This window comes from Petaurus breviceps, unplaced genomic scaffold (assembly GCF_028583685.1).
Source record: "Petaurus breviceps papuanus isolate PSGF00001 unplaced genomic scaffold, PetGlider_PUasm1.0 91023, whole genome shotgun sequence".
Lineage (NCBI taxonomy): Eukaryota > Metazoa > Chordata > Mammalia > Diprotodontia > Petauridae > Petaurus > Petaurus breviceps.
Genome location: NW_027187398.1, coordinates 1,422,775 through 1,439,151, shown reverse-complemented (window position 1 = coordinate 1,439,151; position 16,377 = coordinate 1,422,775). Strand labels below are relative to the sequence as shown.

At 38.2% G+C, this 16,377-nt stretch overlaps 1 protein-coding gene and 1 pseudogene across 2 annotated transcripts in view; one reads left to right on the top strand and one right to left on the bottom strand.

The window, feature by feature from the left end:
• VMP1 (vacuole membrane protein 1) overlaps positions 1-16,377 on the bottom strand; it is a 157,121-nt gene that overhangs the window by 124,558 nt on the left and 16,186 nt on the right. The gene's annotated exons all lie outside the window — the stretch shown is intronic.
• On the top strand, positions 1,639-11,413 carry LOC138153630 (folate receptor alpha-like; annotated as a pseudogene).

The following is a 16,377-nucleotide window of genomic DNA, read 5'->3' as shown; positions in this document are numbered from 1 at the left end:
ATAAGTATATAGCAAGTAATGTGGAAGAGGACACATACTAACAGCTGGGGGAAGGGGGGTGAGAAATAAAGAAAAGTTTGGAATAGGAGGGGCACCTGCACTAAAAATTAAGAGAGCTTGTTAATTAGTTCCATTATAATAGCTAGTCTCAGTTGCAGGGCTAAGAAAGCCTAAAGAATATTCCTTGAATATAGTCTATGTTTCCTAGAGCCTAAGGGTAGCTAAGGGAAGCATAGATGGAAATGAGCACCTTGATTCAGATGCAGAAGGGAATAGATACACTTTTAAGCACTCTTAACTTTTTTTCTCTTCCATAACTACCCAGGAGAATATGCCAAAATCTGAGGCTCTCCAAGACTACCCTCTTTTTCTGGTACTTAACTCTCTGGATTTAGCACTAGAGGACCACATTAAAATATGAGCAATTTTATTTTTCCATGAATGACAATTTAACTGAATCAAAAAACAAAAACAAAAACAAAACCCAACAACAACCAAACAAACTCCAACCCCATAAGCTAATTTATGCTAAAAGAACAAGAAGTACACATTTAGGCTACTTAAGAAAAATGTTCTAAAACTGTTTCTCTTGAAAAACATTCTGAAAATTAAAACTGTTTCCCATTATTTCCTCTGCCTTAACTCCAAATCTTTTCAAGACAAAACAATTTTAACCAAAACAACTTAGGTTTCTATGAGTTCTTATTTACAAGAATAAAACTGTCAGGGCGGCTAGGTGGTGCAGTGAATAGAGCACCGGCCCTGGAGTCAGGAGGACCTGATTTCAAATTCAGCCTCAGACACTTAACACACACACACACACACACACACACACACAAAAATAGCCGTGTGACCTTGGGCAAGTCATTTAACCCCAATTGCCCTACCTTCCCCTCGCCAAAAAAAAATAAGAAGAATAAAACCTACTTATTAAAAAATAAAATTTATTAAAAGGCTGTTTTTTAAGTGTTGCAACAGAATTTTTCTTCTAAGTAGATAATAGGTCTTTCATACAATAGGTTACTGATATTATTTCCTCTAAAACTTAAAAATAAAAAGACTGGAATTTTGTCTTGTTTAAAAAAAAAAAAGGAAAATCAACATCTTGCTTTATAGAATAGCTGAATCGTTATACTACTTTACCAAGAGAGCATTAACCTCTCAATTTTCCCACATTCCCCCAACATCTGTCATTTTCCTTTTCTGTCTTATCAGCCAATCTGATAGGTGTGAGGTGGTAGAACAAAGTTGTTTAATTTGCATTTCTGTAATCAATAATGATTTTAAGCATTTTTTTCATCTGACTATAGGCAGCTTTAATTATTTTGTCTGAAAACTGCCTGTTCATATTCTTTGACAATTTATCAGTTGAGGATGGTTTATTTCTATAAATTTAACTCAGTTCTCTATATATTTGAGAAGTGAGGTCTTTATCTGAGAAACCTGTAAATTTTTCACATTTATGATGATTAACTATATATTTCTCTCTATCCCATTCTCCTAGTGGATGGAGTCTTTTTTTTTTCTTTTTTGGAGGGGGGAAGGCAGGGCAATTGGGGTTAAGTGACTTGCTCAAGTTCACACGGCTAGTTTTATGTTAAGTGTCTGAGGCCAGATTTGAACTCAGGTCTTCCTGATTCCAGGGCTGGTGCTGCTCTATTCACAGAGCTACCTAGCCACCCCTAGGGAATGGATTCTTAACCAAACAAGGGATAGAAGCAATTATAAAAGATAAAACAGATCATTTTGACAACATGATACTGAAAAACTTTTGCACAAACAAGATTAATTTTGTAATGTATCTGGATAAGAAGGGTCATAGTTGACTAGGAAAAAAATCCTTATATCAAATATCCCTGATGATGGTTTGACATGCAAGATTTATAACAGGAATATATACAACCAAAAGTCATTCTCCAAAAAAAATGGTCAAATGATGAAAACAGTTTTATAAGAAAATAGTTGCAAACTATATTAACTATTATTAACAAGGGAAGAATACTTCAAATCATTAATAATAAAAGAATAGTAAATCAAAAGAACTCTGAGAATTCACTCCATACTCAGAAAACTGTTAAAAAAAAAAAAATTGGGAAATCAATCTTGAAGACACTGTGGAGAAATAGGCACTGTACTTTCATACCCTTTGATCCAGAGATTCCGTTGCTGTGTATATACGCAAAGGAGATCACTGACAAGAAGAAAGAATCCATATACATGAAGATGTTTACAACACTTTTTGCAAAAAACTGGAAACAAAATATATGCCCATTAATTTGGAAATAACCAAACAGATTTTGGTACACGAACGCAAGGGAATATTACTGTGTCGTAAGAAATGATGAGCATGATTAATAGAGAAGTATGGAAAGACTTTGATGAATTGACAAATAACCAGAACAGCAAAAATAAAAAACGAAACCCAAAAGCCATACAAAGTATAAATGGAAAGAACAACTACTACAAAACAATTAAACTGAATGCTGTGAGATAAAAGAGTAAATGTTTTGTGCACCATTTGCAGAGGGAATGCTCTGCTCCTTTACATACCTTTGAACTGTACTCCAAGTATGAGCTATATATATGGGGAGAGACGAAGGGGAGATGTACTAGAATACAACAAATGGATACATGGTCTTGTAGGTTCTAACATATCCTTAAGTGATGCAGATTACAACTCATCCACGTTTGCCCATCTTGTTAATTCTTGTCCATGTTCTCCCAAAGGCTCTTCATAAGAGTCCTGACATTGTGAGGGTACTAACAGAGCTCTCTGGCTAGTCAACTGTCATCTCACTATCTTGACACAAAACCAGCCTACCTTTTCTTCCTGTCATACAATTCTTCAATGACATCTTTTACTACTGTTTCTTCAATTTCTCATTGGATATATCTAGAGTAGGGAACCTGAGGCCTCAAGGTTGCATGTGGCCCTCTAGGTCCTCAATTTGTTCTATGAAGCTTGGATTCAGTCAAAGGGTCACACTTGAAGGCCTAGAAGGCCACATGTGGCCTCAAGGTCACAGGTTCCCCACCTCTGGGCTATTATGCTGTAGCCTGTTCACTCCTAACAATGTGCTCCGTTCCTGTGTTCCATGTCTCACTGCCATATTGCCAAATAACAACATAGGTGAAACAGTATTGAAAAGATGGACTTCTGTTCTCATGGAAGCTTGAGGTAAACAAAAGAGCTCTCCAATTTCCCAAAAGCAATCTGTCCATTTATTCCTTTTCAACTATGGGACCTTCTGTAGCCAGCTCACAAAGCTGTTAAAATTTTCGGTATGAGCATTTACACCATGGGAAATGGGAAATTTCTAGAAATCAGGGCTTGATTTATTGTTCTGATTTCTAAACTTAAGCCCAAATTTTCCCAGATTGCTTTCCAATTTTCCCAACAATTCTTATCAAATTGGAAGGTCTTGGTAACTTGTATTTTTGGATTAACTAAACACTGAATAGTTTTTATTTCTGATCCTTCTTTATCTAGTTCCATTTATCTGCTTTTCTAATTTTTAAGATGACTGAGGCCTTTACTTTCTAATGGGGGTAGGGAGGAGTGAGTCAATATGTTAGTCATTATGACCAGGAAAAGGAGTTTTGTTCTGTGTAACATACAGGGGTCCATTGAAGAAAATATTAATAATGCACATTAAACTTAAAAGTGTGCCATGCCTACATTTCCCTCCTCCAGCCCCAGCCAAGTGTTAAGTATTTACCAGTAAACCACATAAACTGACATTTATATTGGAGGGTTATTGAACAGGTTTGGTTGCTACAACTTTCAAGGAATCGGAATAATCTTGTACGAAAGCTTGCTCTAGGAGACTACTTAAAGGATGGCATTTTTTTTCTAATAATAACCATAGAAACAACTAGCATTTGTATAAAGCTTTAAGGCTTGCAAAACATTTTGCTTATGTTATCTCATTTGAAAACAAACATAAAAGACAGTCAATCCTACACACATTCTACTAGGTAACTGTTTCAGTCCTTTCAGTCATGACCAACTCTTCATGACCCTATATGGGGCTTTCCTGGCAAAGATAATGGAGTAGTTTGCTATTTCATTCCCTGCTCATTTTATAGAAAAGGAACTTATAGATAAGGAACTGAGGCAAACAGGATTCAAGATTAGGTGACTTGCCCAGGATCACACAGCTAGTAACTGAGACTGAATTTGAACTCAAGAAAATGAGTCTTCCTGACTCCAGGTCTGGTGCTCTATCCTGAGCCACCTAGCTGCCCTAGAGGATTAGTTTCCCAAATAAGTAAATACAGCAGAACCTCAGTTTATGAGTAACCTGGTTACACAAGCTTCGGTGGACAAGGATAAATTTTTTTGCAAAATTTGTCTTGCAGGACAAACAAAAATTCATGTCTGGACTTGAATGGCTCCTGAAGGGACGATGCTCAACTAGAGTAATGGGTTTTCTTTTTTTGCTTTCTTATGTTAAACAAAGGAACCTCAGGTTAGTATACCACCTAATCAGCCTCATTCCACATTGATCCTTCGTGAAGGCAGCATCATTCACTCTTAACAGTACCATTACAAGTGTGTTCATGTGTGTTTGTATACATATGGAAATACTTTGCATAAAACTGTACAGTAGTGACTGTGATCTACAACAATATTTGTAACAATGGAAGAACACAGCCAGGAGCTGATGATGGATGAACTGACAGATCTGCATGAGGAGCAACAGCAAGAGGTTGTGGAGGGTATTTCATCTGAGGAGGAGGTTGAGAGGTCAGAGGAATTCCTCACATCAAGTGAGATTAGGAAGGTTTATCAAATGTGGGAAAAGGTACAAAGTTTTGTAGAAAAACATCACCCAAATAAGGTTGTAGCAATGACAGCCACGAATATTTTTAACAATAATGCAGTGTCACATTTCCGTGACATTCTGAAAAAGTGATAGATTTCTAGTCAGAAGCAAATATTCTAAAAAATGAAAAAATAAGTGAAGTCATTAGGGTTAGTCTTACTTTTAGTGAAAAAAGCATAAGAGAGAACACTCCCAATGTTGAAATACCCGATGTTCTAAGGAGATTCTCCTTCCAAGCAATAACCCTTCCTCTTTGACTCCCTCTTGTCTCGCTCACACCAGCCAAGACTCTTCTCAAAGGTAAAGTGCAGGTTAGTTTGTTTTATTTTCAGTTTATATTGTGTACTAATTATTGCTATTGTATTTCAGGTGTATTAGGGACAAAAAACTTACTTAAAATTATAAATAATTCAAAGGATTCTGGGAAGATGGCAGAGTAGTTCAGAAAATTCCAAGCTCTCAAGATCTTTCCCCACAAAAGAGTTAAAATAGAACCTTAGGGTGAACAAAGTGTGGGTGGAGATAAATAAGCACAGGGGCATAATCCAGGTCTTCCAGGGACTATTTGAGAAGATCAGAAGAAAAACCCCAGGAGGAGGTTTGGTCCCAGTGAAAAGTAAACACCTCCAGGCTAGTTTCCATTTTAACAGCAAGGGGCAAGCTCTGGGTTAGTAGGTTTGAGAGACTTGCCTCAGCCCTAGGCAATGGAACTTTTACCCCTAGGGGGGTTGGGTGTTTATGTCCCAGAAGATCCAGGGAACCTGTGGACCAGGAACACCAGACCCAGCTGGGAAGAGGGAAAAGTCCCTGGTTGTGGGTACTTACGGGAGGTTGGAGGTTTGGCTTTGGTTTCAGACTAGAGGGAAGAACTGAAGATCTGGGGCAAGAGGCACCATTTCCCATACCCCAGGGCTTGAGGTAACTACAAATAACTAAGTTATCACCACACACACAAAAAAAGTATACAGGCAAAGGAGAAAGAATCCAACTATAGAAACCTATTATGGGAATAGAGTTGACTGGGTTCATCTTCAGAGAAGGAAACTGAAGTAAAGAAAAGAAACCCCCAGAGTAACATTAAACGGTCACCTGCCCAAAAAGAATTTATAGAACACCTTAAAAGAGACTTTAAAAATCAAATGACAGAGATGGAAGAAAAACTAAAAAAGAAAATAAGAATAATCCAAGAAAAACAAGAAGGGTATGGAAGGAAAGTCAACAAACTAGAAAAGGGGATCCAGAATCTTAAGGAAGAAAATGGCACCTTGAAAATTAGAATTGGGCAAAGTGAAGCCAGTGAAATTATAAGAGATCAAGAAATGATTAAACAAAATATGAATGAAAAAATAGAAGAGAAAGTGAAACATCTTCTATGAAAAACAATAGATTTGGAGAACAGATCAAGAAGAGAAAATATAAAAATAACTACACTAACTGAAAGTTATGATCAAAAAAAGAATCTTGATACAGTAATATAAGAAATAATTAAAGAAAAATGTCCTGAAGCATTAAAACAAGGGGGGAAAGTAGAAATAGAAAAAATCTAGCAATCACCACTTAAAAGAGATCCTATGAGGAAAATTCACAGGAATGTCATAGCCAAATTCTAAAATTCCCAGCTCAAGGAAAAACTATTAAAAGTATTAAGATTAAAACAATTTAAATATGATGGTGCCACAACTGGAATTACACAAGACCTAGCAGCAGAAACAGTAAAGGACTGCAGGTCTTAGAACACAACATATTGAAGAGCAAAAGAATTGGGCCTCTGGCCAAAAATATCATACCCTGTGAAGTTAACTATTATCTTTTTTTTTTTCCTTTTTGGAGAGGGGAGAGCAGGGCAATTGGGGTTAAGTGACTTGCCTGAGATCACACAGCTAATAAGTGTTAAGTGTCTGAGGGGGGATTTGAACTCAGGTCCTCCTGACTCTAGGGCCCGTGCTGCTGTATCTCTATTCACAGGATTCTTATTAATATTTGGATAGTTCACAAAAAAAAAGACTGGGGAAAACCTGGGCATGATATGAATTTAAAAAGTAAAACCATTGAGCTCCCCACTGGGGTAAAGTGGGAGGGATAGGGGCCCAGAACTGGAGCCAGAGCCAGATCCTAAACAGGGCTTCTGAAGGTCTTCTGGACATTTTTTCCGGAGGCCCCAGAGATCATGCCTCAACCAGGATGGGGGTTGCTGTTCCTGAGCAACATGGCAATGGTCTATGGTGTTTGGAAGGGTAATGATCTGCTCAATGTCTGCATGGATGCTAAACACCACAAGGCAGAGCCTGGTCCAGAAGATGGACTTTATCAGCAGTGTAGCCCATGGAAGAAAAATGCCTGCTGCATTGTAAACACAAGCCGTGCGGACCACAAAGACACTTCTTTCCTGTACCACTTCAACTATAACCACTGTGGAAATATGACCCCAGCCTGCAAATGCCACTTTATCCAGGACACTTGTCTCTATGAGTTTTCTCCCAACGTAGGACCCTGGATCCAGCCAGTGTCCTCAAGCTGGTGGAGGGAACAGATCCTGAAATGTTCCCCTGTGCAGGGAGGACTGTAACCAGTGGTGGGAGGACTGCCGATCCTCATATACCTGCAAAGAGAACTGGCACAAAGGCTAGAATTAGACTTCAGGGATTAACAAGTGCCCAGTTGAGGCTGCCTGCCACCCTTTCACATTTTACTTCCCCACACCAGCCTCCCTATGTGAGAACATTTGGAGTCACTCTTATAAAGCAAGCTTTTTTTGGCCGGGGCAGTGGCAAATGCATCCACATGTTGTTCGACCTAGCCCAGGGAAACCCCACTGAAGCTGGAGCTAAATATTATGCTTTTGGTTCTGCTCCAGGCATCTTCATCTGGGGGGCCAGTTTTCCCTTCTTGACTTTGACACTGCTGTTGCTTCTCCGGGGTTAACCCTCATCAGGCATGAAATCTAACCAATCTACATGCAAACCCACAGCCAAGATTTACTCCCAGTCTGAGACCCCTGGACCCCAGCATCCTGCCTGATACAGTCTGACTCTCCTGAAACCCTGGCTTCCCAAACTGAATTATTCCCCCTCAAACCTGAACTGTCTGCTTGGAAACCTTACACCCCCAAATACTTTGGATTTCACATTCCATACCCCACTACTGAGGGAGCCAAGGAGGGAGTGCCTTCCTTTCTCCCCACTTTTAAGTAGCTCCAACCTCTTCCTCTGCATAGCCAAGTCCACTCACCCCCCTTCTCTTCTTTAGGGGAAATTAGATATGATTACTTCCCTCTCTAAAGTAAAACTGTCCTTACCCCTTTCAAGTAAGGATCATTTCAATGATTATATTTGTATCCCTAGTACCTGGTCCATATATAGGTAGGTGCTTAATAAATGTTGATTGATTAAAAAAAAAAGTAAGACCATTTAGGAATAGCTAAAAAAAAGTAATTATTTTATACAAATGAGGTGCAAGAGGAAGAATTGATACACAGGAATCAGATGGGGGAGAAGGGCTGGTAGTTCTGGCAACCTACTTTCATCAGGAATGGGTGTGAGAGGGAACAATACATATATATTTAAAAGAGTATAGAAGTCTTCTAAATTCAGAAGAAAAATGGTAGGGGCATAGGGAGGGGGGAAAGGACAAGTGACGGATCTTTAGAAGGGAGGGTGAGAGAACAGGTAAATAGGGGTATATAAGGGTGTTTAGATTTATGGGAATGGGAGGATAGGGGAGGAGGGATCATTGGAGGGGGGCAGGCAAGTCATAGGAGGGCAAGTTAGTAGGTAAAAATAAAGTAGAGGCAGGAGGGATAGGAAACAAGAGATATGCCTATACATAAAAACAAAGATCAGTTGTAGAATAAATTTGGGAATGTATGTCTATATATGTGTATATATGTATATGTGTATGTTTATTTCTATAGCTATGGAGAAACATATCTAAACTTTATTGTAGCCTTCTAGGGGGGTGAGGGAGGGCATGTATATATAATATATATTTATAGCTACAGAGAAACATCTAAACTTTATTGTTGCCTTCTGTAGGGGTTAGAGGGAAGGGGGAAAAAAGAACAAAGTAAAAAAGTACACAGCAGAGAACAAAAGCAAACTCACTAGGATGCAAAGATGGATAATTCTCAACACAATGAGTATTATTTATCATATAGGCTTTCTTGAAGTGAAAATTTATTGTTACCTATTTCGAATCCTCTTATGTTCTGCTATGCACATGATGTGCTTTTATTTCTTTCTTACTTTGTATTTAAGTTCCAATATTTAAATTTATGATATGTTTTTGTTTCTTTTTTGTATTCTCTTTGTGTTCTCAAGTTTGAGTCTAAAATAAAATTCTGGAAAAAATTATAAATAATTATTTTTAGATGAATATTTTGGTGGATGTGGTACCAATCATCTGACTTTACATTATTTCCTATGGGAAAATTTGCTTTGCAACACGAACAAATCGCATGATGAACAGAATCTCAGAATGAAATTCATAAACTGAGGTCTTACTGTATATACAAAATAACCACTACGGCAAGTTCATTTTTTTTCTTAAGTAATAAAAGCTAAAGGGTGACTTAAAGTTCATTTCACTAAGATCTCTAAACAGAGTTTGGTACCCAATGAATCTTGCTCTGATTTTTTGACAGAAAATACTATAATTATAGTATGATAATAGCTCTATTAATAAAAAGAACACATTTTAATATTCTATTTTGTTGTTAGAAACTTTAGGTAAAAATAGAGGAGATAAATGAGCCCAGGGAGGTGAAGTGTCCTGCCCTAGGTCATGCTCATGGTAAGCACCAGAAGTGGAATTGAATCCAAGTACTCTGACTGGAGGCAATGGTCTTGCCACTAAGGACTGGACTAAGGACTAAAAGATTTGTGCCTGAATATATTATTCCTCATTACATCTCTCGATTGGGCATTACTGACTCAGTGAGATAGTTCTGCCTTTCAGTGAATACCCAGGTCATGGTCTGATCGCGAGAGCAGACAAAACTACTGCCTCCTTCTGCCCAGATACAAACCAAGCTCTGAGGCAATTAGAACCTCCCTGGCTAGGCTGACTTCGTGAAAAGGAGCTTTCTTCAAAAAGGAAATACTAACAATAGCAATGATAATAATAATAATGATAACAACAACATTTATATAGTGCTTACTATGTGCCAGGCACTACAATAAGCACTTTATAATGATTATTTCATATGATCCTCATAACTCAAGGAGGTAGGTACTATTATTATCCTCATTTTACATATGAGGAAACTGAGGCAAACAAACTTGTTAAGTGACTTTCCCAAAGTAACACAGCTAGTAAGTATCTGAGGCAGAATCTGAATTCAGGCGCAGAGTTCTAGCCACTGTGCAACCTTGCTGCCCCAATACTTACTAATACAAGAAAACCTCTAGAGTTCCTTGCAAGTAGGGTTCATTTTCATTCTTGGTACTCGTGTCCCTAGTGTCACCTGGTACATAAATAGGTGCTTAATACTTTTTTACTGATTGATTTTGTCACCTAAAATGACAAGAGCAGAACAGCACAAGCCAGTCATTTAAAAAAAGTACTATCTCTTAATAAAGAACAATTTGGGGATTAGTGAAGTATAACTTACTTTTATAAAGAAATATGAGAAGCTGAAAAAACTTATGATATAGTAGACAGTGAGTAAGACTGGATTCAGGGGTGGCCAGGTAGCACAGCGAGTAAGAGTCAGGATGACCTGGAATCGAATCTGGGCTCTGATACTTAGCATCACACACAACACTGGCCATGTAACCTTGAGCAAGTTATTGCTTTAAACTGCTTTAAAAAAAAAAAAGACTGGATTCAAGTCCTACCTTAGATAGAAACTGTGTCATCCTGGGCAAGTCACAACATCCCAGTGCCCCAAGAAAACTAAGAGTTCCTTTCCCGAATGAAATTACAGGTTTGGAAAAGAAAAAGAAAGAAAAATCTAGCAATGCAATAATTTTCATTCAGAGAATGGTGGGGTTTTGAGGCAACTGGGGTTAAGTGACTTACCCCTGGGTCATACAACTAGTAAGTGTCTAAGGCTGAATTTTAATTCCAGTCCTCCTGACTTCAGGGCCACTGTTCTATCTGCTGTGCCACCCAGATGCTCTGAGAACATTTTCTTAAGATTTAAAAGGTGTTTTTCTTTATACAATAAGAATTATGAACATTTTAAAGAGGAAAGGTAAATTATTTTCAAAAAAGCAAACAAATTCTCCAGTATCACCTTGAATAAAATACCACAAAGACACTATCACATACCCTTAGTAACAATTTCTTCTGGAGAAATAAACCCTGAAAACAGTGATTTATTGGGTTCATCAGCAGATAAATAGGCACATACAGTGAAGCACTGAGAGGCAAAGATGTCTTCCCTTTGTCCAAAAGGTTAGCATCAGAAACTGCTAATAATGTCTACATGAACACAGAAGATATGAAACATTTCTTGCTTCACTAAATGGATGTGGAAGGAAAAGTAAATTGTGAGTGCTTTACCTGTATTCTACACCACAATTCATAATCTTTTTTCATTCTACAGTGTTGGAATCATGAAAATTAAGCTGGAGAGCCATCCATAATACATGTCATTTGACAGAAGATCTAGGTACTTCATGCAGGTTTATAATCAGTTTCTCTGTATTTCTAGTTCTGACCTCTCCCTAGAACCAGACCAGTATCTTTGAGTTCGAAGGCACCTTATTGACGAGCTTGTACAAGTAGCCCACCTGAACAAGAACACCCTCACTAAAGGTTTTGCTTGAAGACGTGAGAGGGAACTCACTACCCATGAGGCAACTCATTCCACTTTTGTATCACTCTAATTATTAGAAAGTTTTCTTTACAATGAACAGAAACCTGACCCTCTAAAACTGCTACCCATTGTTCCTAGTTCTACCCACTGGGGCCAAGGAACAGAAATGAGATCCCTCTTCCACAAGACAATCCTTCAAATATCTGAGGACAATTATCAGGTCTCCTCAAGGTCTTCTCTTCCCTGCAGGCTAAATTTATCCACTCTTGAACTGTTCTTACCTTACAGGGTTGTTACGAAGCTGCAATGAAATGATACACATAATACTCTTTGCAAACACTGAAATATCACAAAAAATGTCAGTTGTTATTATTATATAATGGTCTCAAGGCCCCTAACCATCTCGGTTATCCTCTTCTGAGTGTTCACCATATTTTCAGATATATCAGATATTTCCTAAAATGTGATAGGGAAAATTGAGCATAGTACTTCATATATAGTCAGATCAGATTGTTAGATCATTACTTTCCTCTTGCTGGACACTTTCTCACTGCAACTTAATGTTAGTTTTTCTGCTGATCATATGATTTTCTTAATTGACTTTTAAGTCCTCTAAAATCCACTCCCCACATCTTTTCTAGACAAATTGTAGTCTAGCACCCCCCCATCTTATGAAGTCAACTTATAATATTTCATCTTATTAGATTCCAATATGCTTCTCACACCTAACCTGAGATCTTCTAGTATCCTGTCCTCCATCATTCATTTTTTAGCTAGCCTACAAAATTTGCAAGCATAATGCCATTTATATATTAATCAAAGTCACATGTAAAAAGGTGAAACAATACAGAACCAAGGAAAACTCCCTCAGGTCTTCAACTAAAAACCACCTTTCCAAGTTGATATTGAGCCATTAATGATAATTGTTTAAGTAAGGCCATTCAATCAGTTTCAAATTCACCTAACTACACTATAGTCCAGAGGTACAACTGGCCAACAAAACTCCCAACTGCTGCTATATCAGATTAAAATGTAATTTGGAAAAATACAATACACCATAATATCAATTTGTGGTTTTCTAAGTCAATCTGTTGCCTTCATGGAGCCACTTTTATTAGAGTTTGACACTCCTGGTCTAGCTCATATACTTCTAGTTTGTCCACAAGGATTCTTTGTAGACAAGGATACTTTTTTCTAATATCTAGATAATATACCTATAACATTTTCCTGTGTTCCCAATCTAATGCTATTTTTTTTTTAAAAAGTCATTAGGTTAGTCAAGTATGACCTGTTCTTAATGAAGTCATGCTGATTTTGTGATCCTTGCTTCATTTTCTAGATGTTCACTAATCACCCCTTTAAAAACACTTAGAAGTAGCTAAACTAGCTTTTCCAATATATTCTAGAATGTTGACAAGAACTGGTCAAACTGATTGATTTTTATTACAAATACTAAAATCAAGACAATATCTACCCCTCACTCTTGCCATCAATCATCATCAATCAGTACTTTTTGCTTTTCCCCAGTAAATTGGAAAGTAATTTGTCTGGGGTGGATGATTCAAATGAGTCAAGAGCAGTTAGGTACTCTTACTGTCTCCCTACGTATATTTCAGCATCTGAAGAAGGGAACTGACAAGTTAAAAGTGTATTTAAAAGACTAACATGGCTGGTGAGGAGATAAGAACTCATGCCGCATTCTAGAATCAGTTTTAAAAATTAGGAATGTATTACAAAGAGAAGAAATGGACCTGCTTGTGGGACAAGACATCTGGGGTCTGCTAATCATGGTTGGGAGGAGCCTCTTCCTACTGGCTGTGTGGCCAGAACTGGCTCTGTCTTTAAAATGACCACATTGGATAGCTTCACTCTCTTTCCAGGGGAGTAGAGGGAGGAAATTCTTGTTCACTAAAGGCAGAAGCCCTAAGGGTCACTTGTTTGGACTCTGTAGCCCAGAGAAATGGGCTTGGAGTTTGTCATGTAATTTGTTCTTTTCTGTTCTAGTTGAGGGGAATGGAGTCCCCAACATAATGTGGACCTTGGAGTCTAGGATTACAAGTCTTAAGTTTGACCCCAAAAGGAAGGAGAAAGATTTAGCCAGGTTCGATGTATAGAAAAATATATGAATAAAGAGAGCTTAAAAAAAAGTACAGGGGCGGCCAGGTAGCACAGTGAGTAAGAGCACCGGCTCCACTGTCAGGATGACTTGTTGATCTAATCCGGGCTCAGACACTTAGCACCCACCCAGAAACACCTGGCTGTGTAACCCTGAGCAAGTTACTTAACCCCAATTGCTTAGGGGCGGCCAGGTGGCTCATCGAGTAAGAGCACTGGCTCCAGTGTCGGGATGACCTGGGGTTCAAATCTGGGCTCAGACACTTAGGACCACACCCAGAAATAACTGGCCGTGTAACCTTGAGCACTTAACCCCAATTGCTTTATAAAAAAAAAAGTACAATGGGTTGCCTTGATATGGGTTCCTTCTTCGAGCACTGGATATCTTAAATCAGAGAATGAATGACCACTTGTTGAGCATTGGTGATTCTTATTCAGTTATGGACATCACAGATACTCAATGAAGTGCCTTTCAACTCTTAAATTCTGTGACCTTTTGCCCCTCTGTCCTCACATGGCACATTACTTTGTATTAGGGTTACTTGTGTAGAAGTTGTAACACTGCAATCTACAGGAGAAAAGGGTTCCCATATTCTATATTGTATCATCTCAAGCACCTAGCATATAGCTTTGTACCCAACAGGTGCTTAATATTCAGTTGAACTGACACCCCCACACTGAAAAATTAAAAACTGATTTTAATCCTATTTTGAAGACACAAGCTGGCATAGCTTTAATAATCTCCCCACACCATAGTTGCTACCACTGAAACTTTACCTTTCACCTACATTCTGGAGAAACTTGCCTAAAGGTCAAACTTTTGCTTCATAACTATTTCTACCCTTTACCTGGGTAGCCTCTGGTCATTTGAGTCTCAATGCTATTATTTTAGTTTGTAGCTACACAGGGGTGTAACCACACCCAACATCCACTCAACCCAAATTCAAGCTGATTCAATCAAAGCTTTCAGACTATATAAATCTGCAGACTAATCCTGTCATCTAAGGATTACTCCCAACTCCAAAAGAGGCAGTAATGAGGAGTTGAGATGAGTCTTAATTTACCTCCTCATTAAAATCTCTACAATGAGGATTGTCTTACCTTGGCCAGGGGAGGTCCAAACAATGTACTGTTCAAGCCAATCAGAAGGAAAACATCTAGGTTTAAAAGACCCTATCAGGCTTCACTCAGGTCTTTGGTTAAGTGAGAGAGGCCATTAACCCAATGTATTGCTTATTGCTATAGTCTAACCAATAAACTGAACAAGGTCAGACCATTTGTCTCTCAGTTTACCATAATTTCCAAACATAACAACACACATATACCCACCTAACAGTGAGAAAAGTTATTTTCTGTAGCTGAATTGAGACAAAATAAATGAATGAAAAGATGAGGGGGTGGATGGAGAGAACCCTACAGGAGGTTTGAGGGATAAAAAGGTTTGAAAAAGGTGCTATGGTAAATGGGAAAGTTCATGGTTCTAATGATAGGAAATCAATTTTATTAATCACTTTCAGACTACAGACTATGTATATAGACATGTAACATCTAGAGATAAGCATTTCTTCCTACCAACATAAACCTCTTCCCCTTTATGTGTCTAATGACCAGAAAAATTTCCTTCTAAAAGTAGGCCACAACTGTATAGGGTGAAAGACCATAGATAAAATGAGAACCTTCAAAGTACTATTCTTTGAAAAACAAGACTACCATGTATTTGAATAGTATTTTATACTGTTTACCACATTTTCCCATACATTTCCTCATTTGATCTACACAATACCACATGAAGTATGTAAGGAAGGTATCCACTTAACAGATAAGGAAACAGATACTGGCAGAGCTTAAATAGTTTGCCTGAGGTCACCCTGCTAGTGTTGAAGCCAAGACTTAAACCAGTCATTCAGTCTATCTGGTCTTGCAATAAATTGAATAAAAAGCCCAAGTTCACACTGTTAAGAAATAGCAGTAGGACTAAAACTCTGATGTTTAAACTGAGGTTCATCAGATGCTTTTTCTGTTGTACGATGCAGGACAATGTACTGTATAACCTATGGCAGCATTTACAAATTGTGTGCAAAATTAAGAGTAATGCCCTTATGGCTTCCCTATTTCATTTCCTGGAAAAAAAATCTAAACTAAACCTGAAAGATATGTGAGATAAATACCATATGACACAAGAGACACAGAAATTCTCTGCCAGACTGCATGGGAGATCTGCTGGAAACCTGAGCATGCACAGATATCCTCTACCTGCTGCTGGCTATATATACAACTCATCACTGGATGGAGTCCCCTCACTGTCAGCTGAGCCAGAAAAGCAAATTAAGCCAGATATCACACCTGGTAGATAAGGCAAGTCACCAGCAATTTCTTGGAGCCACCTTTCAGGAAGGCAAAATGTGAGTCAAAACAGTAAGGTAGAAGAAGTAAAGAGCCATCCCTACCCCAGTATAATGGGGGAGTATGTAATGGAAATGCAAATTTAAAGATCTTCCCTGCCCCTAGGCTAAAGCACACCTGAAGCCTGGGGTGGGAAGCTTGTTTTTCAGTAGATACTTTTTGATTAGCCAGTGGGTCAATAAGGTTGTTACATTCTCGGAGCTAGGAGAAGGCTATATAAGCCCTGATGTGTAACTTTGTTTTGGGGCTCACTTTAAGAAGTGTTCTGTG